Here is a 24,322-nt window from a genome sequence, read left to right on the forward strand (position 1 = left end):
ACTCCCTCCCATTCGGCGACAGCCCCCCACCTTGTTTTTTCTAACCCGCAGATCCAGCTGGTGGTTCTGGAACTTTGCCACACACCCTGTTTGTGCGTCCAGCCTCTTCCCTCGATGCTACGATTGTAACGTTCCTCTCTGTTCTTGTGAACGTCCGCAATTTGTTCCCTTACTGCTGGGGAGTAGTCCCTGGTGGGAACACGCCACGGTTTGGTTACCCGGCCTCCTGTTGAGGAATATTCGGGCTGTTTCCAGTATTTGGCCACTAGGAACCACACTTCTGTGAACATTTGTGCAGGTTCGGAATCCTTTCCTCAATTCCTGTATCCAGTCCTCCTTCCCTCCCTTCCTTCCTTCCTTCCCCCTTCCTCCCACCTTCCCTTCCTTCCTTCCTTCCTTCTTTCCTCCTCCTTCCTTCCTTCCTTCCTTCCTTCCTTCCTTCCTTCCTCTTCCTTCCTTCCTTCCTTCCTTCCTTCCTTCCTTCCTTCCTTCCCCTTCCTTCCTTCCTTCCTTCCTCCCTCCCTCTTTCTTTCCTTCCCCTTTCCTTCCTTCCCCCCTTCCTCCCCCCTTCCTTCCTTCCTTCCTTCCTTCCTTCCTTCCTTCTTTCCTCTTCCTTCCTTCCTTCCTTCTTTCCTCCTCCTTCCTTTCTTCCTTCCTTCCTTCCTTCCTTCTTTCCTCTTCCTTCCTTCCTTCCTTCCTTCCTTCCCCTTCCTTCCTTCCTTCCTTCCTTCCTTCCTTCCTTCCTTCCTCCCTCCTTCTTTCCTTCCCCTTTCCTTCCTTCCCCCCTTCCTCCCCCCCTTCCTTCCTTCCTCCCTCCCTCCCTCCCTCCCTCCCTCCCTCCCTCCCTCCCTCATCTTCTTGCTTGTCCCCAACTAGGCCATAAGCCCTTTGAGGGATAAAACTGTATCTCACTCACCTTTGTAACTTGGTGCCAGGAACCATAGAGTCTCCAGCCCCAACCAAGCTGTTGGGAAGGGGCGGCTTGCTTCCATGAGGACAGGAGAGCATCAGGTCTGAAGAGCCCCCACTGTCCTTTGCGGGGAATTCCGGGGTCACGTCCTAGGTATATGCTGGCCCAGGAGAGCCAAAACGCGGGGACGCTTCAATTCAGGGACAGGTATGTGGTGCTGGAGATCTGGGGTTACAAAAGAGGCACTCGGGGTTTGGTTCCCATCTTTACTAAGCTGGCCTTATAGGACTGTTTCCAGGGTGTCCCCAGGGTTTGCTGTCCAGGCTTTTCCAGCAGAAGGTAAGGATATGCTCAGCTGTCTGCTCTGTATCTTTTCCATGCCATCCAGCAGGAGGGTTGCCGGATGAAATAAAGGGTGCCTGGCTGAATCTGAATTTCAGGTACACAGTGGAGAACGTATTAGCATAAGTATGTCCCAAACATTGCAGAGGACACGCTTCTACTACAACATTCTTCATGGTTTAACTGAAATCCAAATATGACGGGATCCTGGATTTTTCATTTGCGATATCTAGCAATCCTATTTAGCAGAGCTGCGTTGGATGAATGAATGAATGAATGAATGAATCTCTTGTAGTTGTCTATTGTCGTCCGACAAGTGACCAGAAACTTCGCAGCTGAAAACAACACACATTCAGTATCTCACAGTTTCTGTGGGGCAGGGGTCCAGGCGTGACTCAGCTGGCCTCTCTGCTCCTACGTCACAGCTGGCTGAGATCAAAGCATGGGCTGGGGCTGCGGTCTCATCCGAAATCAGGGTGTGGGGCTGGGAAAGCATGGGCTTCCAAGGTCCCTCGGGCTGCTGATGGGACCGATTCCCTCGGGGCTCTGAGACTTTCGGCCATTTATTTCTTCAAAGACAGTGGGGAGAACAAGCGTCCAGAGCAAGTGGGCCAGCAGCACGGGGTCTTACACCAGCACGTGAGCAGGGGAGTGATGGCCGTCAGCGCCGCCATATCCACAAGGAATCGCGGGAGTGACAGCCCATCCCTTTGACGTCCCTAGAGGATTGGCTGGCTAAGTCATGAGGTCTCCGGCCCCCAGAACAAGTGCAGCCACGATCAGGAAGGGTTGGATGGAGATCTGAGACTCCAGCGCGGTGCCCGTGACTTATCGTGAGGCGCTTTAGAAAGCAAGTTGTACATTTTTTCAAAATGAAAATAGCCAAATCGTTTTTTTACTTCTCCACTCGCCCCCAATTATAAAAGCAATACATGCTCATGGGAAAAAAATAGAGAAAACAGAAAATTATAAGGAGACGGAGAGTGGAAAGAATCCAGAATCTTACTGCCCAGAAACACTACTTTTAACATTTTGATGCCTTTTCTTCTAGCCTCATTTCTATGCATATTTGCACACATGGGGATATATATACACACACACACACACATATATATGTATATATAAAATACACACACACGCATATTTCAATATATTGAAGCAAAAATAGATCACACTGAGAATGCTGCTTCGTGGCTGCTTTTCTCCACGTAGCTGTCGCGCTTCCCGTGCTAATGAGTATAGATCTCTCCCCGTCTTTCCTGGTGGCAGAGCATCCATGCTGGCTGCGTTATTCCTTATTTGAGCAATCCCCCCGTGGATGGACACTTAGGTTGCTCCCAGGTTTCATCGCTCATATGTGATGCTGCGGAGAACACCCCTGCGCGTTGCCCGGTGTGTAACCATCTGATTCTTGCCTTGGGATAGGCGCCCACGGCGCCCACCTGTTGCCTCAAAGGGTGGACCCAAGAGGCAGCGCCCCGTGGGGGTTAGGAGGCGAGGGTGTGAGGGCGAATCCAGGCCCTTGCCTCGCCAACTGTCGTATCTGGGGCATGTTTCTTAACCTCTCTGTGCCTCAGTCTGCCCATCTATAAAATGGGAATCACACCGGACGGTGCCTCCTGGGGCTACTGGGCGGAGTCCTGAGCTGGGAAGAGGATGGTGGTAACACAGCAACGGCTGACTCTTTGCGGGCCCTGCGCAGGGCATTGCGCGAACCTTACAGACTCAGCCGATGCTCGGACAGGCCCGGGGCCTGGGCACTGTCACCCCGTTTAGGGTGGACGAAGGTGAAATACGGAGGCAGAGGAGAGAGCCACTCTGGTGGGAGGAGCTGGGTTCGAATCCTGGCTCCGCCCCCTCACAGACTGATAGAGGCCGTCGTGAGTGGGGGAGGGTGGGGGGGAGGAGATAGTAAACGGGCAGACGTCACGTGACATCAGACCTTCGCGGATCCCGATCCGGGTCCTCCTGGGGAGGCGGAAAGAGGCTCCGAAAGGGGTAGGAGCCCAAAGGGGCTTTGGGTTTGCAGGTCTGGGAGGATCTGCCCGAGGATGAGACCCCTGAGCGGAGGCCAGAGAAGCAAGGTGACGAGGCTCCTTGGGAAAGGAGCTGAGTGCAGGGAGAGCATCCGGCCCGTGCGGGGCCTGAGCCGGGCCAGACCTAAATGAGTTCGAGAAGGGGGAAGCACACTCTCTAAGTGTCACCACTTTGCGGCGGGCGACCCCGAGGCCCCAAGACGTCAGCAGCTTGTCCAAGTTCATGGCGCTGGGTTTCCAATCCACATGGTCCTATACCCAAGGCTATGCCCTGACTGAAGGACGTGGGCCGCGTTCGCTCTGCCTTCCGAATATTCAAGAGATGCCGTCGTCCTGATTTGTATGGGAAGGGTCCTGCTGTTTACGCTTTGACAACCACTTAAAAATTAAAATAAATTATACGGAGATATGACTACAGGTGCGGGCCATGACTCAGTGTATTCTGCCGTCCACTTGCTAAACCTCTGTCCCCTAACCTGGCAGTGTAGACGACACGGACGGTGGAGGAGGGTTAGAGTCGGGTCACAGCGGACACAGGTGGGGGCTGTGTCCATCAGTCCGGGGCCGGGCTCCCGCTCGTGAAACTCTCCTCACTCCCCTCCACCTTGCTCGGTGAACTTGAGGAGGTTATGTGTCTAGAATCGTTTCTGCCTTTGCCCAGAAAATAACCGAGTGGGAGCAACCGATCCCTCGACGTGCCTTTCCACCTTCTCTTTGCACAAGGGTATGCCTCGTGCATTCAGAGCACGACTTGGAAACATTCGAGGGGCACCTCCCCCACCATCGGGCAATCCCAATGGGAGGAATGCATCCGCTGGCCCAGGGGCCCAGGGACCTGGGTGTGAGACCTACAAGCATCATCTGCAAAGTCAAATTTGGGAAACCACCAAATGCCCGGCAAGAGGGACCTGAATGAGTAAGAGTTAGCTGCTCGGGGATGCCGGGGAGCTCTTCACAGGGTGGGGCTGGAGTAGTGCTCTGGCCCTCCGTGGCCCAAGGCTTGCTTTTGTCAATAAAGTTTTATTGGAACACAGCCATTTGTTTACATATTGTCTATGGCTGCTTTCCAGCTGCAATGGCAGGGTGGAGTAGGTTCGACAGAGACCAGATGGCCCATAAAGCCTAAAATATTTATTATTTGACCCTTTCCAGAAAAAGTTTGCTCCATCAGTAAACCCTGAGGTAGAAGGCTCTCCATGACTTCCCGCCTCATGAAAAAGCACCGAAAGCAGGGAGATGTGGGACGTATAAAATAGGATGGTTGCAGTTTTGTAAAGGACAATGAAAACCAAAGTTGGGGAGACATGCCTGCAGATGTATTTTCTGGGTGCACCAAACTCTGCAAGGATACACCCCAACCTGCTAAAAATCTTACCTGGAATTTAAGAGGTAATAGACTTTATCGAGCATCAACTAGGTGCTAAGCACTGTGCTGAGTACGCCGATTCTCTCCCTTAATTTTACAAGACTATCAAGGGAGGTGCTAGGCTGATGCCCTTTTTACAAGTGAGACAATGAAGGCACAGAGAAGTGAAGTCACTTGCCCAAGGTCACACAGCTTTCCAGGAGCAGAGCAGGGACTTGGGCGTGGGGAGAGAGGCAACACTTTTTACTGACAAGCGTCTCTGTTGTTGGGCAAGCATGAAAAAGAAACGGGTCTTGATTTGCACAATTCGATTCGGGCGGGTGCCCTATTGTTCTCAGGCCCCTCCCCTACCTCCCAGCATGTTTGTTCTTCCAAGCGGGGCGCTCGGTGGGGGGGATTTTTCAGGAAGGTCTCCAGCAGGATCCCAGACGTGCCCTAGTGATGGGTGAATGTGTGGGAGGCAGCAGGATGGGGAGCAGAGTCTGAGCCCCCAGGTAGGAGGAGCACCCCCTTTAAATTCGGGGCCTGCCAAGCTGAGCACACGTGTCTGCGGGGGAAGCTGGGAGCTCACCTGTTTTGCCCAGATTTTGCAAGGCACGGCATTTCATGAGTGTTATCAAATGGTGACATTTTGGAGCGTAAGTCGCAGGATTGTTGTTAATACTGATTTAATGGTGCTAAAATGATTAAGCATGGCAGGCTTTTAAACAATGAGGTTCATAAAAGTTGTTAATAACCTCTTAAGTGCCTCAGTAATATTCCCGCCTATCATAAACACCCCAATTAGGCCTCTCCGCTTCTCTCTACCCAAGGAGGTGGCTGGAAGGTTAGAAGGAACGTTCCGGAGCTGGGAGGAGGTGTGTCCAGTTTGGGAAAATCAAATAGCAGGGCTGGGGAGATGTGCACGTGCCTTCGAGAGGAGGGCCCGCTTCAGGCTTTTCAGAAAGAGGAACCTGGTCTAGGAACCGCCAAGAATGCGGTGGAGGGGGTGCGGGTGGGGCCCGGGCGACCGAGAGGCAGGTGCGTCCGGCGGGCTGCTCTCGGCCGCCAAACCCACACAGCGGGGATGGGGCCTCGCGGCTCAGCATCCGGGTTGCAACAATGTCGCCGGATCGCGTGGACGGCTTGGCTCCTCCTCCTGAACCCGCGCAGAATGCTCATACCGGCCCCCCCGGCCCAGAGGTTGAGGATTTCCAGACCGCAGGAGCGTAGCCTTGAACTGAATAACTTCGAGATCACGACCTGAATCGAAATCGGACACCCGACCCCCTGAGCCACCCAGGCGCGCCCCGTGTCCGTTTCTTTCTGTGTGTCGGTTTTCTCAGTTACCAAGCGGTCATCGTAGCATGAGGCTGGCGGCCTTGTTCTCGAGTCCCTGATGTGTGACGCACCGGGCACGGCCCAGTGGCCAGGAGTCTGTCGGCTTGGAATTACCGCCTGGCCGCATGCCAGCTGGGTGACCTCAGCAAATCTCGAGCCACTCCTAGCTCAGGGTGCAGAGGGCGTCTACTACCTGCCCCGTTTCCTGGGGAAAGGTTAGGGCACAGGATGTAGTCAGTGCTCAGTCAAGGTCAGCTAGGTTGTTTGTGCGTCTGGGTTTTCTTCTCTTCTCGCCCCTGCCCGTTGAGTGAATGCCTCCGATTCCCCATCTGAAAATGGAGGTAATGAACGTGTTCTCCTAATGTGGCAGTGTTATCATCCTTGGGAGATGTCATCCTCCTTCTTGCATTTTCAGCTTCTAGAACAATCCCCAGTCCACAGGAGGTATACTTAAAAAGCGTTCGTTAAATAACTTAATGAATGGGGCGTCTGGCTGGCTCGGTCGGTTGAGCACCCAACTCTTGATTTCGGCTCAGGTCGTGGTCCCCGGGTTGTGGGACCGAGCTGGGCGTTGGGCTCCACGCTGAGAGTGCAATCTGTTTGGATTCTCTCTCTCCCTCAGCCCCTTCCCCTGCCCCTAGTGCTCTCTGTCCCTCTCTTTCTCTCTAAAAAATAAAATAAAATCAGGGGCACTGGGGTGGCTCCGTCGGTTAAGCGCCCGACTTCGGCTCGGGTCACAATCGCGCAGTTCGTGGGTTCGAGCCCCACGTCGGGCTCTGTGCTGACGGCTCAGAGCCTGGAGCCTGCTTCTGATTCTGTGTCTCCTTCTCTCTCTGCCCCTCCCCTGCTCACACTCTGTCTCTCTCTGTCTCTCCATAATAGATTACAAATAAAAGTTAAAAAACATAAAATAAAAAAAAAGAAACATCATGAAATAACTTAATGAATGAGGGTATGAACACGTGAATGAATGCCCATGAGCCTGGGGGCATTTTGCTGTTGCTTGTGGTTTGCAGCTACAGTTGGAGCCCCGCCTGGGCGAGGCCCGAGGGGGCAAAGGCCCCTGATGGTCTCTATTCCGTGAAGTCCTTTCTGGCCAATGAGCAAAGCCTAGAGCCTCTCAGGTTCTTCCCCGGGTGCACCCTTCCTAGGGCTGGGCTCCGGGTAGACCAGCAGGCCTGTCCACTCCTGCTTCTCACCAAGCTCTGAGCGTGAGGTTCCGGGGGGGGGGGTGCTGCAGCATGGCCTGAGAGTGACCCCGGCACTGAGCCTTGCTACACCCCTTCCCTCGATCCAGCCCTGTTTACTCCTGATGCATTTCCATCTCCAGATGGGACTCATCTGAGCGAGTTTGGCACTTTTATGTCATTGAAGGGAAAGGATAAAAAGGCGATACTTCCCCCCGCCCCCCGGCCCCGCAGGCCTATGAGGATGGCGTCAGACGACCGCCCTCAGCAGGGGCCCAGCATACAGTCAGAGGGAGGAGGTCCCAGAAGGGAACAGGGGTTCTCGCCACACCTGCTTCCCAAGGAAGGAGAACAAGCCTGAAAACGTGGGAAACACACGGTGTCCCAGCTTTGCACACGCTTGAACTTCACCGTCACGGCTTTTGCCCTGACTGGTACCCCTCACACCGTCACTCAGCTGCTTGGTTTAAAGCAACTTACTTAAACACGTTTACATGGTCGGGCGCCTGGGGGGCTCAGTCGGTTACGCGCCCAACTCTTGATCTTGGCTCAGGTCATGATCTCGTGGTTCGTGAGTTTGAGCCCCACGTCGGGCTCCGTGCTGACAGTGTAGAGCCTGCTTGGGATTCTCTCTCTCTGTCTCTCTCTCTCTCTCTCTCTCTCTCTCCCCCCCGCCCCTCCCCTGCTCAAGAGTTCTCTCTCTCTCTCTTTCAAAATAAATAAACTTAAAAAAATTTTCTAGGGGCGTCTGGGTGGCTCAGTCGGTTGGGTGTCTGACTTCGGCTCAGGTCATGATCTCACAGTTCATGGGTTCGAGCCCCGCGTCGGGCTCTGTGCTGACAGCACGGAGCCTGGAGCCTGGTTCAGATTCTGTCTCCGTCTCTCTGCCCCTCCCCAGCTTGTTCGCTCTCTCTCTCTCTCTCAAATACAAAAAAAAAATTTTTTATATAGCATTAAAAAAACCCGCTTTTTATTATGGAGAATTTTAACCAAAGTAGCTTGAATAATATAATGCAATGTATCTATCCCATATATAATGTAAAAGATATTATACTATAATACATATAATTATTTAAATATATGAAACTGTGTAATATATATGATTTAATGTATCATTGTCTGTAACATATGATAGAATATATAAAATTATATCTAAAACATGCCTAGAATTAAATTAAAATTATTTAGAGTATAATGCAGTATAATAGAATAGCCATCAGGCAGCTTCAGAAAATTTCAACTCCTGGCCAGTCTTGTTTCCTCTGTATCTCTACTCGCTGCCCCCAATTCCAGATTATTTTGATGCGAGTCCCAGACACCATGTCATTTCATCCATAAATATTTCAGTATTTGTCTCTAAAGTGTTCGACTCACTTTTAAAACCGAGTTTATCTCAAAAGTGAACTCTACCTCGCTCGGTTAAAAGGAAGATCTGGGTCACTTTCCTTAAAGAAGGGAAAATAAACACAAAGAGAACAAACCAGGGCTTCGAGGCGGGTGCTGGTCGGCTCCCTCGACTCCAAGGGGGGCAGCGAGTGCTGGGGGGCGTTAAGGACGAGCCGGTGCCCAGCGTGGACTTTCTCCGTGGCAGATCTCACTGGAAAGGCTGAAAGAGGACACAAAGGAAGATCCCTCTCCGTGCATCTGGTTCTTTGCTGCTGGATCCAAAGACCCCTCATAACCTCACACCTGCCCGGACCCCCGCCCCGGGCGACACCGGCCACGCCTAGACGGCGCTGCCTTCACCAGGGACAAGCAGACATGGGACTGTCCTCAGGGAGGCGCTGCTGCGGAGATTAGCCTGGGCCGTGCGGGAGGGCCACCTGCGTCCTGACCCGGGTGGGCACCTCCCCGAGCGCGTGACCTGGGGTGTGGAGGAAACTCCCAGGCCTCGGTTTCCTCATCAGCAGAACGGGGGCAAGAACAGCTTACACCACACATGGCTTCGTGAGGCTCAGGTGAGAGGTTTTAGGTAAAGTACCCACAGCAGCGACGGACTGAGTGAAACCTCTGTGATTTTGTTGCTGTCGGTGTTCCTGATTCTGTCATTATTAGCGGCTGAGTACGACGGCCACCCCAATCACCTCCTCAGTATCCCCCTGAGCGGTCAGGCTCGGGCTTCCTCTTCTCCCTCCCCTTCCCCGGGGAGGTGGGCAGAACCTCACCCTTCACCTCCCACCCCCCCGGCATTCGGTCCCGATTTCCTGAAACTTTGTGCCACATCTGGGGCGCTCCTGCACCCCCCCCCCCCCAGCCCAGTCTGCAGGTCCGTGAGTCACCCTACGGTCTCCCTGCTGGGAAGAGCGAACCAGCCCAGAAAAAAAAAAAAAAATGCAGACTCCCATGGGCGTCCCCAGCCGCCTTCTCCTGACATGAGCAGCGCCTCCCCACCCCCATCCTTGCCAGACAGTTGGGCAGACTGCCAGCTCTGCGATTCACACCCGGGAGGGCAGCAGACAGCCCCCGCCGGGCGCCCGGTGCGTGCACTGCTTTTCTCTCCCCTCTCCTCACTGGGTTGTTTTGCTCTGGGCTGCAAATTCATTTTTAGATCCCGGCCTCCGCCCTCCCCCATCTCCCGCTTCTATTCTTAGAAAGCAAACTGGGATGTGCTTGGGCCTCGCGGTGGAATCAGACAAGTTTGCCCACGTGCTCCGGCTGCCTGAGACACGGAATTAATTAAAAGGCGGCTCGGAGCCGCAGGTTCATCGGCCGGAAACGCAGCTGGCTGGGCCCGACTCTAGGGGGCTGGCAGGGGGGGGGGTGGTGGCTGCTCTGGTCACCTGGGTCCCCCGCCCCGCGCTCGGCAGGGCGCTGCTCCGGGGACGGGGCCGCCCTGCCTGGATGGGCTGGGCCGGCTGTGCGTGTTGGTTACACGTACGAACTGTCCCAGCATGTCGGGCTCCCGAGAGATCTGAATTAGGTAAATACATTTGAAAGGGTTTCAGGGGTGGATCGCCTTCAGGAAGCCGAGCAGCTGAACCGTACTTTGCGAAAAGAAGCTGACCTTCCTCAGAGGCAGCCCTGCGGCGAGGGAGGGGGGGGGGACAGGCGGAGAGATGCAACGAGGGAAGGACGTGGGGGTGGCGGGGGCAGGTGGGGGTGCGCGGAGAATGAGCACACGGAAGGACAGCCCGGCGGGAGGGTAAGGGTCTGTGCGGGTTCAAGATCCCGGCCGTGCCGCTTTCCGGCTGTGTGGCCTTGGACAAGTCACTTAACCTCTCTGTGCCTCCATTTTCTTGTCTGTAGAGCTGGAACGTTGATCTTAGTAGTAAGTTCAGGTGAATGACACGTGCCAGCAGCCCTTGGCACAAAGTAGTGATTATGGATTCGTCTGAATTTATTGTCACGAAGGAAGCAGATGCCCAGAGCAGGGAAAAGAGGGGAAAGTAAGGCCAGAGTCCGATGCAGGCAAATGGCTCCTTCAGTTCATCCCGGCCCGGCGGTTGTCAGTGGTGTTGACGGCGGAAGAAGAGGCGGGTGCGGCCGGGTGGGCAGAGAAGCAGGTGACACTAAGCAGAGAGGTCCCCTCTAGGGCCCTCCTCCGTGACGCAAGGGGAGACATCCTCTGAGAGAGCTCAGATGCCTCCTTCTCCAGGAAGCCTTCCCTGACTGCCAGCAACTTCAGCTGCCCGCTTCTAGCTTCGTGCCGCCCCAGGCTCCCCCTTCGCACACATCACGCCGTACGATGATGCCTCTTGTTTGATATGTTTTCTTACCCCCAAGCGTTTTGCAAAGATTCTCCTTATAAAAATTTTTTTAAAAAAAATTCAGAAGCCTGGTGGGGGGCGGGGGGTTGCCGGTAAAAAAAACTTCCCCACAGTTCGGCATGTGTCCTTCCGGGACCTGCAGGAGGGTGGCTGTGTGTTTATCATTCTGTTTTGTCTCTCAAGGGGATTGCGCGTTAAGCAAAACGGGAGCTTGGAAACAATGTCTTGGCATCTTTCCACAGCTGTGCTCATCTAATTATTCTCTCACGTTTAATTTTTATAGATGTTTTCCTTGAGCCTACGACACAGACACACGGGAGAGAAAAGGTGTGCACAGGGATGGAAAGTGCTCCTGAAGCGCCTTGTCCTCCCCACCGTGTCCCCAGCCCCTCTCCCGCTGCTCCCCCTCGCGCGTCCCGGTGGAGACTGTCTACACGCAGAGGCATGGGCTGGATCCCCAGCCTCTTTTCTTTGCACATCCGGGGCGGCACAAGCTGCACCCGCTGCTCTGCCCTCTCCCGCCCTCCCTGAGGCCCGCACCTCGGACGACCCCGCCTCATCACCGCACAGCGGCCTCCCGGCCCCTGCCCCTTGCGTGCCATTCTGTTGCGTAGACGGCCACGGGCTATTTGGCGCCCTGGGGATGGGTGTGGAGACGTCCACGCACATCCCTACGTTCTCTGCCCTCAGGTGGGAGCCCTGGGCTGCGGGGTGTGGGTGTGGGTGTGGGTGTGGGTCGGGGGCTGCTGCCCCGAGAGGAGAGGCGGGTGGGGGGACAGGAGGAGGAGACGGGAGCGTTGTCAGGTGGGGATGGCCGGGTATCTGACAGAGGGCGGGCTCCGGGATGAAGAGGCGACCCCGGGAGACAGATGGCTGGGGCGGCCGCATCCCTTCTGTAAGTACTTTTTAATTGAGGTCTGACAAACCCCGAGTAAACTTAATTAATTCTGTTTGTACAGCTTGATGAAGTTTTACGTGTGTGTCCAGCATGGAAGCTTCTCCCGGACCCCAGAGGACCCTCACGCCCATTCCCAGGCAGGGACCCCTCCCCAGGTAACCACAGTTCCGACTGAGTCCCCATCGGTCAGTTTCTGCCTGTTCTTGAACCGCATACGCATGGAGCCACACGCTCTCTGGGTCCTTTTCTGTGTCTCGCTTTTCTCCCGCGCGTTTTGGGGACTGATCCCTGCGTCTGCAAGGGGCCTTGCTCCCCCTGCCCAACCTCCCTCCCGCCCTCCCGCCTTCTCTCCATGGTTCTCAGCCACGGGGGATCCCTCCCCAGGGGTCGTGGGGCAACACCCAGAGGCATTTCGGATCGGCACAACTGGGATCCAGCAGGGGAGAGGCCGGGATGCTGCCAGCCCCCGGTGGTGCCCAGGACGCCCCCGGCACAGAAGGATCCGGCCCAGGCCCAGAAGCTCTGCGCCCGCCGCGGCGGTTCACGGCACGAGCAGACGGCAGTGTGTTGGCCCCTCCGGCCGTCGACGGGCACGTGGGCTGTGCCCAGCGGCTCCCCGTGGTGCCCCCGCGAGGACCCCGTGCGCGGCTCTCGGTGCATCCGCGTGCCATTCTCTCGGGCGCATTCCCGGGACGGGCCAGAGCCTGAGCCCTTCTGTTACGGGCGAGAGCCCCCCACGGTGTAAATCTCGGCGGGTTCCACGTCTCCCTTCAAGCTCTGCAGACCAGATCCTCACTTTCCCGTAGCTTCCCTTGCCGCTAGGTTGTGGTTACATAAATCACGTGACGTCGCTCCGGGTAGAGCCCGATATCCGCCCCAGCTTACAGATGGCAAGACCGAGGCTCGGCGGGCGGGGTTAGGCTGTCTCCTCAGGGTCTCATGCCAGTGGCGGAAGGTGGGCCCGGGACCGTCTGGCTCGAAGCTTGTGCTCAGAGACGCGAGGACCGGAGGCCTCTTGCGAGCCTCTCCTTCGGGGCTCTCGGGGGCTGACCTGCACCTGTGTCCCCAACGCCAACACAGGTATTGGAGGACTCAGGGTGTTTCTGGTCTTAGGTCACCTCCACAGCCATGAACTTTGGTCTTGGCTGTGGTCAAGGTCAGTGGAATGGCTTTGGTCTCTCACCCTCCGTTATATGGGAAAAGGTTGAGGGTCATCGAGGGCCCCCTGGACTGTAGGTCTTTGAGGTCAGGCCCCGAGTCTGTCTTCTTCAGTGATGAATATCGTGGCGTCTTGGCACAGGGGGTTGCTTAATGAACCTTTGTTAAACGAAGGGAAGAGATCATTTAGCGGCATGCACGGAAGTACAAACCCTAAACACGACTTCACTCAAAAAAGAGACTTGGTATCTGACGTAATGGGAAGCCCAGAGGGAGGGCTTCAGGCATGTTGCGATCAAGGCTCTGCTTCCATTATGCTGCAAGGCTCTTGGCTTTGCCCTCCCCCACGTGTTGGCTTCGTTCTCAGGCTCCCTTCATACACAGGATGCTGCCAGGGGACCAGTTCCTGGCGAGGGAGATGCGATGACTGCGACTGGCTTAGCCAGGCCAATGGCTGGGTCAGCTTTCCCCAAGAACAGAGGTGCCTGGGAATGGTCGATACCTGAACAAAATTAAGATTCAGTTGGGAAAGAGGAAAAAGGCAGGGGTAACTTGTAGGCAGCCAGTAACGTGCACCACACGACTCTTCAGGTTAAATGTCTCATGAACATGTAAGAACTCGGGGCGCCCGGCTGGCTCAGTCGGTTGAGCGTCCGACTTTGGCTCAGGCCACCGGCTCATGGTTCGTGAGTTCGAGCCCCGCATCAGGCTCTCCGCTTCACCGTGGAGCCTGCTTTGGATCCTCTGTCTCCTTCTCTCTCTGCCCCTCACCTGCTCGATCTCTCTCAAAAATAAATAAACATGAAAAAAAAAAAAACAGGTAAGAACAAAACCAACATGCACTCGTTCAACCGGCTGAAGGCCTGTATTAGTTATCTAATGCTGTCCAACGACAAAGTTCCCCCAAGGTCAGTGGCTCGAAACCACAGACGTTTACCATCTCACAGTTTGGGTGAGGGGGGGTCCCCCGTGAGGCTGCAGTCGGGACGTGGGCCGGGGCTGCACCATCTGAAGGCTTGTCCGGGCTGGAAGGTCAAAGGGGCTCACACAACAGAGGGAAGCATGGGGCCTCAGTTCCGCGTCGTGAGGACCTCACCCCAGGACCGTTGGAGACGTGGCGGCATCTGATCCGAGCCTAAGGGATCCAAGAGAAAGAACAAGGAGATGCCCCAGAGACTGTGGCCTTTCCCCATGCTGGGAGCAAGCCGCCAAGGCCAGCCTGGCCGGAGGAGAGCAGGGCGGCTCTGCGTGTCGGCGGGATGAGTCTGTGACGTTTGTTTAGCCGCCACGGACGGACGCTTCTCCTCAGATCCTTCCATGGAGGCGTCTGCGTGACCGACCTGCACCCGCCCGGTGCCCACACACCCACGCGAGGCCAGGACTGTCTCCGGCCCGAGGGGTTTTCTGCTGCAGATTCGGTTAGAGAGCAGATTCCAAGCCCCCTTCCGTGGGGCTCCTCTTGGGGACTCTCTTGGGCAAGTGTGCCAAAAGGCCAGCTCTCCCGTACTCTGTCACTTTTCTTGCAGGAAAGTTCTGGGGAAATTCTGTAAGCAAGCACCACCCCAGGCCCGGTGGTTTGCACACTGACCCTCCCACCCTGCCCTGAGGGGGCATCGTCACGGTCACCGAAGGGACTGGGACACAGGTGAAAGGGCCACCCAGCATCACTGGGCGGTGTGATGCCCAGCGCCTGTCCTCTCCCCAACATCGCTTCCTCCACGGGGAAGGTGTCTGTTTCGGGGGGAATGTTCTAGAAGATCTGAATCTGTGCGTTTAAAGTAGCATTGTTGTGTTCTGGACTTCGGGGGCCTCTCGGGGGGGGGGGCAGGTGGCCGCACGTGAACCACGCTTTTATGGAGCAGCGTGGGTGGCAGCTACCATCCGTGAAGGGCTTACGCTGTGCCAGGGGGGCGGCTGTCTCGCCTGTGCCGTCTCATCCAGTGCCCGCACCGGGGGTTTGCTGAGGCGGGGCTTGCGAGAACCGCCTGCCAGACAGGAAGCATCTGAGTCTCCGAGACACGCCGGTTACCCGCAGACGCTGAGTGGTCGCCTCCCATCCTGGCCCCCTGTGAGCTCCCACCTGCTGCCCCGGAAACAGCCTGGTGACCGCGGAGACCCCAGCACGCCCTCCCTCATCCTGAGGCCGCGGCCCCGTGCCCGCTGATGGCACCTGCCGCCGCCGGCGGGGAGAGTGGCCGCTCTCAGCACGAGGACGCGGGCGCAGTCAGCTCTCGGGAATGAGAAAGAGGCCGCCTTCCCAAACCACATGTGTGTCAATAGTGTGACTGACAGGCCAGCGGGGGAGCTTATACATCTTTCCTTCTGGGTTTGCATTTATCGCCCGTGATCCTTTTCGTCTGGCCGGAAGGCAGGGGTTCCAAGCTCACACGCAGAGGCAGGCTCGCTGTGGCTGGACCGATCTTCCGGAACGCCCTCTGCTCTCTGGATGGGGCCGGAGGGAGCATGGCCGCGTGCGTGCAGAAGCCGGGCTGTCCTGTGCCTTCATCCGCCCTCCGTAGAGGCCGGTGACCGCCGCCCCCAGCCCCCAGGCCTGCCGCCTTTCCTGAGCGCTGGGCGAACACCGCCCCATGGAACCTTCTGATAATGAAAATGCTCTTTCTTCTCTGACCGCAGCTACCACCACGAAAGGCTACGGAGTGCCCGCAACAGGGCAACTGGGGGTCTGAGTTTTCCGTTTTACGTAACATTGAGTAATCTACATGTAAATGTGCACGGCTGCAGGGGGCAAGGGGCTACCGCGTTGGAGAGTGATGTTCTAGACTTTCAGTTTCACCTTGCTTGCCGTGGCCCAGGGGGGAAGGTACACGTGGCGGGATTTGTTAGGAAAGCGCTCCCGGGAGCAGCTCGGTGGAGAGTGGGGGCAGCGGGCAGGGCAGAGGAGCCCAGCGGGTAGTGAAGGGTCGGTCGCAGGGGAGGGCCAGCCCCGCCTGATCCGCGGGAGGCTGGAGTGTAAGTCGTGCTTCTGAGCTTGTCCCGGGGCCTGGACAGTGACCCACACACACGAGAGCCAGGGTGGGCCGCTTCATGCCCCGAACCAAAGGCCACCTGGGGCGGAGGTCAGAGCACAGGCTTCACAAGAAAGAAGCTAGGGGTGTCCTGGGCTTTCCTGGTTAGAATGAAGGCCCACGGACCCTCTGCAGAAGAACTGCAGGTTAGACCCCCGGCAGGTGGACGTGGGTGACCCCAAAGTGCCACCAGGCAGAATCGGGCTGAATCTGTGCCTCCAAGGGGTGACCCCAAAGTGCCACCAGGCAGAATTGGGCTGAATCTGTGCCTCCAAGGGGGCAGTGGGGCTGGGGTGCCAGGCTAGTGAGGGCTGTTTGCTCTTCTCTCTGTGTCCCTACCCGGGGGGGGGGGGGGGGGCAGAGCCAGGTGGGAAGGTGAGGGAGGAGATACGGTCACAGGCAGGAAAGAGCCAGGTGGGGAAGACCCGCTTCGACTGTGCACACGCCCCTTCTGCAGCAAAGCTGGCACAAGGGAAGGGGTGAGGCCTCACGGGAAACCAAAGCCAAACTTCTGACTATTACGTGGGTCGAGGCATTTGAATCATAGGCGGGAGGACCTTGTATCTGGTCACGTAAGATGGCCAGAAAGCCGCGGGGTCCGTCCCAAGTTTTCACCCAGGGTGAAAAGTGGCCCCACTGAATAAATTTCAGCAGACCATCGGTGACAAAAAGAACACAGTCTGTGAGTCCATCTTGAGCCGTGCTTGTTCACTGTGAAGGTCGCACAAGGACAGAAGCCATTTTAGGTACTGAGGGACTATGACAAAAGTTTTTAAAAAGGGTTTATGTGATCGTGGGATGGAAAGGATACCTCAGTCAGGGCGGCCAGGGAGAGCCCCTCTGAGGCGGTGACATTTGAGTTAAGGCCTCAGTGAGGAGAGGAACTGCTTGTGGGAAGATCAAGGGTGCGGGGGGTGCGGAAAGCAATCTAAGCAGAAGACAAAGTCTGTGCAAAGGTCCTGAGACAGGAGCAAGCTTGTGGTTGGAGAGAGTGAATTAGTGGAGGATGGGGAAGTGGGGGTGTGGAGAGGGGTCGGACAGGGTCGGAGGACAGGATCTCGTCCAGTGTGATGAACAGCCATTAAAGTGTTTTTAGTGGACGTTGGTGGGGGCGGCAGGGATCGGTTCATGCTTCTTCAAGGTCAGCTGGCTGCTAGGTGGAGGACGCCCGGCTGGAGGTCAGGGATTCCGGTTTGTCTGAGGCAGGAGAGAGGCGAGGGCGGCCTGGACTGTGGTGGCTGCGGTGGAGGTGGTGAGAAGTGATCAGGTTTAGATCATAATTTGGGGACACAGCCAGTAGGACTTGCTGATGGCTCACAGGTACCACATGAGAGGGTTAAGGTCTGAGCCACGCAGCTAGGGGGACGCGGGGGCCGTTTCCGAGATGGGGGGACTGGGAGGGAGCAGGTTATTGTAAGGAGGGGGGCAGTAATTCTCTTTTGGCCAAATTGTATGCTCAGGCAGTCGCTCACTAGCTCCACACGGCAGACTGGGCAGGGCAGCTGAGAATTAAGGTCCTGGTCCAACAATTTGGGCTTAGTTGTGTCACCTGAGGCAAGTCCCTTAATCTTTTTGAGAACAAGTTTTCTCAACTAAAAAAAGAGGGATAAAAATAATAGTACCTGCCTCCCTCGCAGGTTTGTTATGGTAAAGAGTTCGGTGTCATGGGTCCTGGCACATAATAGGTGCACAAGAAATGAAATCAGTTATCGCGAAACATTTAGCTCTGATAATACTTTCCATCTGAGAGCCTATTTTTTTTTCTCTCTCTTTTCTTTTAAAGTTTATTTATTTATTTCGAGAGAAAGAGAGAGCGTGAGTGGGGGAGTGGCAGGGAGAGATTGGGAGAGAGAGAGAGAGAGAGACAGAGAATCCCAAGCAGGCTCCACATTGTCAGCACAGAACCTGAACCTGATGCAGGGCTTGGTCTTACCAACCACGAGATCATGACCTGAGCCAAAATGAAGAGTCGGATGCTTAACCAATTGAGCCACCCAGGTGCCCCTCAGAGCCTATTTTATCTGATATTAACATGGTCACATTCTTAGGCTCACTGTTTGCGTGTTACATATTTCTGGTATCCATTAACTATCAGTCATCAGTGGCTTATTGTGTCTCTTGAGGACAGCATATAGTTTTATCTTCCCCCCCCCCCCAATCCATTCTGATGGTCTCTGTCCTTTAATTTGAGTGCTTATCGCATTAATATTTAGTGTAAGTACTGATAGAGTTAGATTTGGGTTCACACATTTTGTCATTTTTCTATTCTGTTTGCCTCCTCTGGTTTGGTTTTTTGTTATTGTCTCTTTGCCGCTTCCTTCTTATTCTTCAGTGGTTGGATTATTTGAAGGCTTTTTTTTTTTTTTTTTTTTTAAGTTTTATTTATTTAAGTAATCTCTACATCCCATGCAGGGCTTAAACTCATTACCCTGAGATCAAGAGTCACAAGCTCCCCTGACTGAGCTAGTCAGGCATCCCTGGATTATCTGAAGTTTTGTTTAGAATTCCGTTTTCATTTTCCTGTTGATTTTTATTTTATTTTTTTCTGTTGATTTTTAAAGCTATACTTCTTTGCATTATTTTTTGAAAAAATTGTATATGTTTATTTATTTTTGAGAGAGAAACAGAGTGTGAACGGGGGAGGGGCAGAGAGAGAGAGGGAGACAGAATCTTAGGCTCCAGGCTCTGAGCTGTCAGCACAGAGCCCAATGTGGGGCTCGAACTCATGGAACCATGAGATCATGACCTGAGCCAAAGTTGGATGCTTAACCGACCGAGCCACTCAGGCACCCCTGCATTATTTTTCAATGGTTTTTGTACAGACTGGAATATGCGTCCTTAACTTTTCATACTCTAGTCACAGTTAATATTGTACAACTTTGTGTAAAGTGTAGATAGCTTACAATTGTGTAAGTTCATATTTGTATGTCCTTTATATCATAGTTTATATTCCATATATGCACATTTTATGTTATTTTTCACGTATACACATCTTAAACCCCACAAGACGATGTTATATTTCTTCCTTTAAGTGGTTCTATGGTTTTTAAGAGGAAAAAAGAAGATAATTCCCCCAGGTACCGATATATGTAACATTGCTGCCTTCTGAGGATCTGAGTTTCCATTGGCATCATTCCCTTCAGGATGAAGAACTCCCTTCAGCATTTCATGTAGTGAAGACCAGACGTTAGCAAATGCCCTTTGTTTTCTTTTATCTGAGAACATCTTTGCCCTCCTCCTCGAAGGAATTTTCACTGGGTATATAACTCTTGGTTGACAGGGTTTTCCTTTAAACTTTCACCGCTGGAAAGATGTTGTTCCACACCTTCTGGCTTCCATGATTTCTAATATGAAGTCAGCCTTTAACTGGGTCATCGTCCCCGTGCGTGCAATGTGCTAAGCGTTCATGTGGCTTTTAGGCAGCAGTGTGTATGCTGGCTTTCAAGAGTTCCACTCCATGTGCTTTGCTCTGGGATTCTTTGATTTTGCTTGGTGTTCATTGAGCATCCTGTATCAGTACATTTCTGGTTTTCTTTTTTTTTAATTTAAAAAAAACACGTTTATTCATTTTTTAGAGAGAGATTGAGAGAGAGAGAGAGAGAGAGAGAGAGAGAGAGAGAGACGGAGAGAGAGAATCCAAAGCAGGCTCCAGGCTCTGAGTTGTCAGCACAGAGCCCTGCCTGGGGCTCGAACTCACAAACCACAAGATCCTCACCTGAGCTGAATGAGGTTGGACGCTTAACTGACTGAGTCACCCAGGTGCCCTAGTACATTTCTGTTTTTCACCAAATTTGGAAACATTTTGACCCTTGTTGCCCCCAATATTATTTATGCCCCATTCTCTTTCTCCTCTCCTTCTAGGATTCCATTTACCCGTATGCAGGACTCTTTAACATCATTTAAGTGGGTTCCTGAGGCTCTATTCATTTATCCTTAAATCCCTGTTGTCTCCACATTGGATAATTTCTATCGCTCTATCTTAAGTTCATTGACTCTTTCCTCAGACTTCTCCATTTGACTGTTAAAAGTCTAGCCCTTGAATTTTTCAGTTCAGATATCATGATTTTCAGTTCTGGAATTCCCATTTGCCCCTTTTTTTATATTGTTCCTGATTCTCAGCAGAGACTTTCTATCTTTTCATTAATCGCGAGCACTTACAACTTGACGAGAGCCATTTTTACAGCTGCTGTCAGAGCCTTGTGTCCTGGTTCCAATTGCTGGTTCATCTTGGGATGCATCTTGGTTGACTTCATTTCCTCTCGAGAATTTCTTCCATTTCTTACTTTTTTTTATATGTTGGGTAATTTGGGGGTTATATTCCGGCGTGATGGATAGAATAATGTCCCTTCATCCTCCTTCTCAGAACCTGTGTGTATGTTACCTTGTGTCACGAGTAGCCTTTGCAGATGTGACCCAGGGTTTTGAGATGGGGAGGTTATCCTGGATTATCCTAGTGTCCCACAGTGTAATGACAAGGGTCTTTACAATAGGGAGATGTGGCAATGGAGGCAGAATTCTGAGTGATGCCCGGAGGGGCCGTGAACCTCTAGAATCCACAAAAGGGGGCCTCCAGAAGGAGCCAGCTCTACTCCCCCACCTTTTTGCCTTCTGACTTGTGGAATTATGGGATAGTGCCTGTGGTTTTTAAGCAAGTAAGTTTGTGGAAGTTTGTTACATCAGCAATAGCAAACGAATACGCCCTGATGTAACGAGCGCTGAATTGTGAAGATTCTGGGATTTTGTTATTTTTCTCTGATGAGTGCTGTTTCTTGTGTTCGAGCGGGCAGTGACGGGACTGAATTTGAACTTCGGCTCTTGTTTCTAGGAAGGCAGCTGCTGTATCAGTTCACGTCTTTGTCTCACCTGGGCTGCCGTGAGTCTGTTCCGGGTGTGGTCAGGGGTCCACCAGAGATGTGGATGGACAGAATTTGGGGATCTCCTCTCTGAATCTTTCCCGTCCGGGACCCCCTGCTGTCTCCAACAGCCACGGTTCACCAGCCTCTGTCTTCTGCTTCCCTGGGCCAGAAAGACCGAGTCCCCCTGGCGTCCCTCTCGTCTCGTGTCCTGCACTCTGCCAACCGCACTGAGCCTCAGGCCGGAAGCTGCGAAGACAAGAACTTGCTCTGCCCAGCCCCCTCCTCCCCTGAAGATCCGCTTCTGTTCACTGTCCAGAACCTCCAGGTGTTTGCTTTCGGCATCATGCTCAGGTTTTATCATCGTGCTCGGGAAGGGAATCATTCGGTCGTTACCAGACGTGGAAGGCCTCTGCTTGCCTCCCAGGGCCCTTCGAGTGTCCTTTTATCTCCTAGCTGGTTCTTGGCGGGAGAAGGGGGAGAGAGGAGAACTTTTTCAGCACTGGGTTCCAGCTGGTTCTCTTCCTCACTAGCTACGTGTCCTTGGGCAGGTGGCCCCCCTCAGCTTAGTTTTCCCATCTTCGGAGCCTGGTGCCGTGGGACTACTGCATGAAAGGGGAAAGGCGTGCATTTCCACAGTGCTCGGTCCGAGCTTGGTCCCATCACTGTCTTCCCAAGCATCTCTGGTGCCCCTGGAAGAAGAAGTCCAAGCTGGTGCTGGCCAGCGTTTCAGCCCCATTAATTCCTCCAAGCAGTTGGCTCTGGGAAAGGCCTCTTCTTATTTCCTGCCAGGAAAATGAAACTCTAAAAACCGATGCAGGGCTGTGTTATTCAGAATCCTAGCACTTGACGTCCCCAAACCAGTTCTGCTCAGTAGGCTCCGCTTCGAAGCCACTGCCAGGGAAAACACGACGCAGGGAGAAGCTGTGCAGCCCATGCAAGACGCTGCAGAATTGGGCCCTGGCCCCGGGCGGGCTCCCACGGCGCTGCTGTCCTGCTTCTGAGACTGGCTGGTTTGTTTCCCGGACACTTGTTTACTGAGCGTCCACTGTGCCCGTCGCTGCGCTGGGTGCCGGGGCCACAGCAGCAAACAAGGCACACAGGTCCTGCCTTCACAGAGGGGCCGTCTGGCCGGAGGCCTGGATGTGAGCCTCGCCATCGCACCCGGGGGTAAAGCCGCAGATGTCCTAGGGGGTGGAGGGGGGGCATGGTGTTGTGTGTGCATAAGGCAGGGACTTGATTTGCTCAAGGAGGCTGGTGGGAGGCCCCGGGGAAGTGACATTTCAGCTGAGGTCTGGAGGATGAGTGGAATTTAACAAGGGTGAGGCACAGGCCCTGTGGTGGGTGGGGCATGGTAAGTTCCAGAACAGACATGGGGTGGGGTGGGAGAACACCGTGGGGAGATGGGCAAGGAAGGTGACGCTACAGAGGTGTGCCATCGAGTTGCCCGAGTTAGCAAATAAAAATACAGGATGCGAGGTTCAATTCGAATTTTAGGTGAGCGCCGAATAAATTTTGTGGCATAAGTATATCCCAAATGCTGTATCGGATAGACTTATACTAAAAAAAAAATTTTTTTTTGATTTGTTGTTTATCTGAGATTCCAGTCGAACTGGGTATCTTGAATTTTCTCTGGCAAATTTATGTGCAAGGCCTTGCAGATCAGGCAGGGAACTCGTTCCCAAACCATGAACAAAGGGAGGATGTAAGCCAGGAGCGGCACGAGTTAGCCAGCGTCTTGAGCCAGTCAGCTGGCAGCTGAGGGAGAACGGACGGGGAGTGGGCGAGGGGCAGGGGGTGGGCAGGAGGGGGCCGCACCCGCGCCCAGGTGAGACCCTCCCTGGCGGCCGAGCCTCACGGAGGAGCAGCCAGGTGCCACGTTCTAGGAGTGTCTGTAGGCCAATTCTGCCCCAGGGACAAGAAAATACTGCCCTGTATTCGCTTTTCCCCACCAGCTGTTTGGAAGGCAAGCCGCGCTGCGTGAGGTGGTTATTACTCACCGCGTGTCGGGACGTAGCGATGACAAAGCAGCGGGGCCAGGACCCTTGCTTTATGTCCCCAAGAGCCATCACCCTGCACAGCGCGTCTCCCCACCCCCAAAAGGGCTCTGCTCGGCCCAGACAAACATCTTACGCTCTATTTGTTTTTGTGATTCAAAAATGAGTCACCCACTCCCGGCAAGAGTGTGCTGAGGGCTGCTGCCCAGGCGGTGGCTCTCCCTGACGCCGCGGGTTCAGAGTCCGCCTTCTGCCGGCGCGTCAGTTCATTCGAGCGCGAGAGACCCAAAAGCCTCCGGGCCGGACAGTCCTGTGTGTGAATCCTGACTCGTGGCATCTAATTACTTCATCTGAGACTCAGTTTCCTCGTTTATAAAGCGGGGTTGAGGAGAGGCCTCCTTCGGGAGGCCGTTGGAGGATTAAGTGGGAGAGGCTGGGGATATAGCAGGTGCTCTGGGAATGTCACTTGACCCTTTCCAGCTCTGCTGGCCAGACTGCACCTCACCTCTGGGCCTGGGGTGGCACGCAGAGAAGGGGTTGGGTTCATTAGAAGAAACCACAGCCCAGAGGGAGGGCGGCGCTGGGACGAGAGGGGCACTCTCATGGTCCATGGCCCGCGTGCTGACATTGGGATTCCCCTCCCCGAACCCGACCCTTATCCTCTGTCCTCTGGGACTCGAATCACCTGCTCACCTAGATCACAGGTCCCAGGCTCCCCAGCCTGCGGGCGGATGTTATTCTCCTGCTTCTCTCCCTTCCCCTCCAGGGGCAGTCCGGAGTGGACACACGTTTGCAAATACCTTCCAGAATGAGGCCCAGTTCACCCTGACAGGCCCAGCATGGGCACCTGGGGGCAAGGCAGGTGGCAGCAGTTACGACCCCCACGACCTGACCTACTCCGTGTCACATACCCACCTAAGTTCCCGCAGGTACCGGGGCCATCTCTCCTGGGTTCCTTCCTTCAGCCAGTGGTCTGATCTCACACATGGTTTTGTTACTGTGGTTTGCACTTGACCTTCTTTCTGGTCTACGGCTGGACCAGGCTGAGGCAGGACTGTAAGGAGGCCCTCCAGTCCTGGTGGGAGGCAGGCCGCCTCTCGCTCCACTTTCGCGAGGAGACAATCCTCACCGATCTCTCTCCTTCCACACAAAAGGGCTGCACTTCTTACATTTTTTTTAATGCTTATTTATTTTTGAGAAAGGCAGAGACAGACTGTGAGCGGGGGAGGGGCAGAGAGAGAGAGGGAGACACGGAATCGGAAGCAGGTTCCAGGCTCCGAGCTGTCAGCACAGGGCCCGACGCGGGGCTCGAACTCACGAACCGCGAGATCATGACCTGAGCCGGAGTCGGACGCTCAACTGACTGAGCCCCCCAGGCGCCCCAGGGGTGCCCTTCTTAAGTGTGAGGAGAGTTGCATTGAATTTATGGATTATCTGGGGAGAATCAAATTCCCTACCATACAAGGATGTCCTGTCTCAGAGCGTGACAGGTCTCTGTTCGTCCAGATCATTCTTTATTCAA

The 24,322-nt window shown here is 54.3% G+C and overlaps 1 long non-coding RNA gene across 1 annotated transcript; it reads left to right on the forward strand.

The window, feature by feature from the left end:
• Positions 1-11,215: 11,215 nt before the first annotated feature.
• Positions 11,216-22,837, forward strand: LOC132670561 (uncharacterized). Its single transcript, XR_009606796.3, has 3 exons — positions 11,216-11,558; positions 11,828-11,930; positions 20,980-22,837. It is a non-coding gene; the product is annotated as an uncharacterized LOC132670561 (long non-coding RNA).
• The last annotated feature ends 1,485 nt before the right edge of the window (positions 22,838-24,322 follow it).

The sequence above is a fragment of the Panthera onca genome, chromosome A3, assembly GCF_046562875.1.
Source record: "Panthera onca isolate mPanOnc1 chromosome A3, mPanOnc1 haplotype 2, whole genome shotgun sequence".
NCBI classification, from domain to species: domain Eukaryota; kingdom Metazoa; phylum Chordata; class Mammalia; order Carnivora; family Felidae; genus Panthera; species Panthera onca.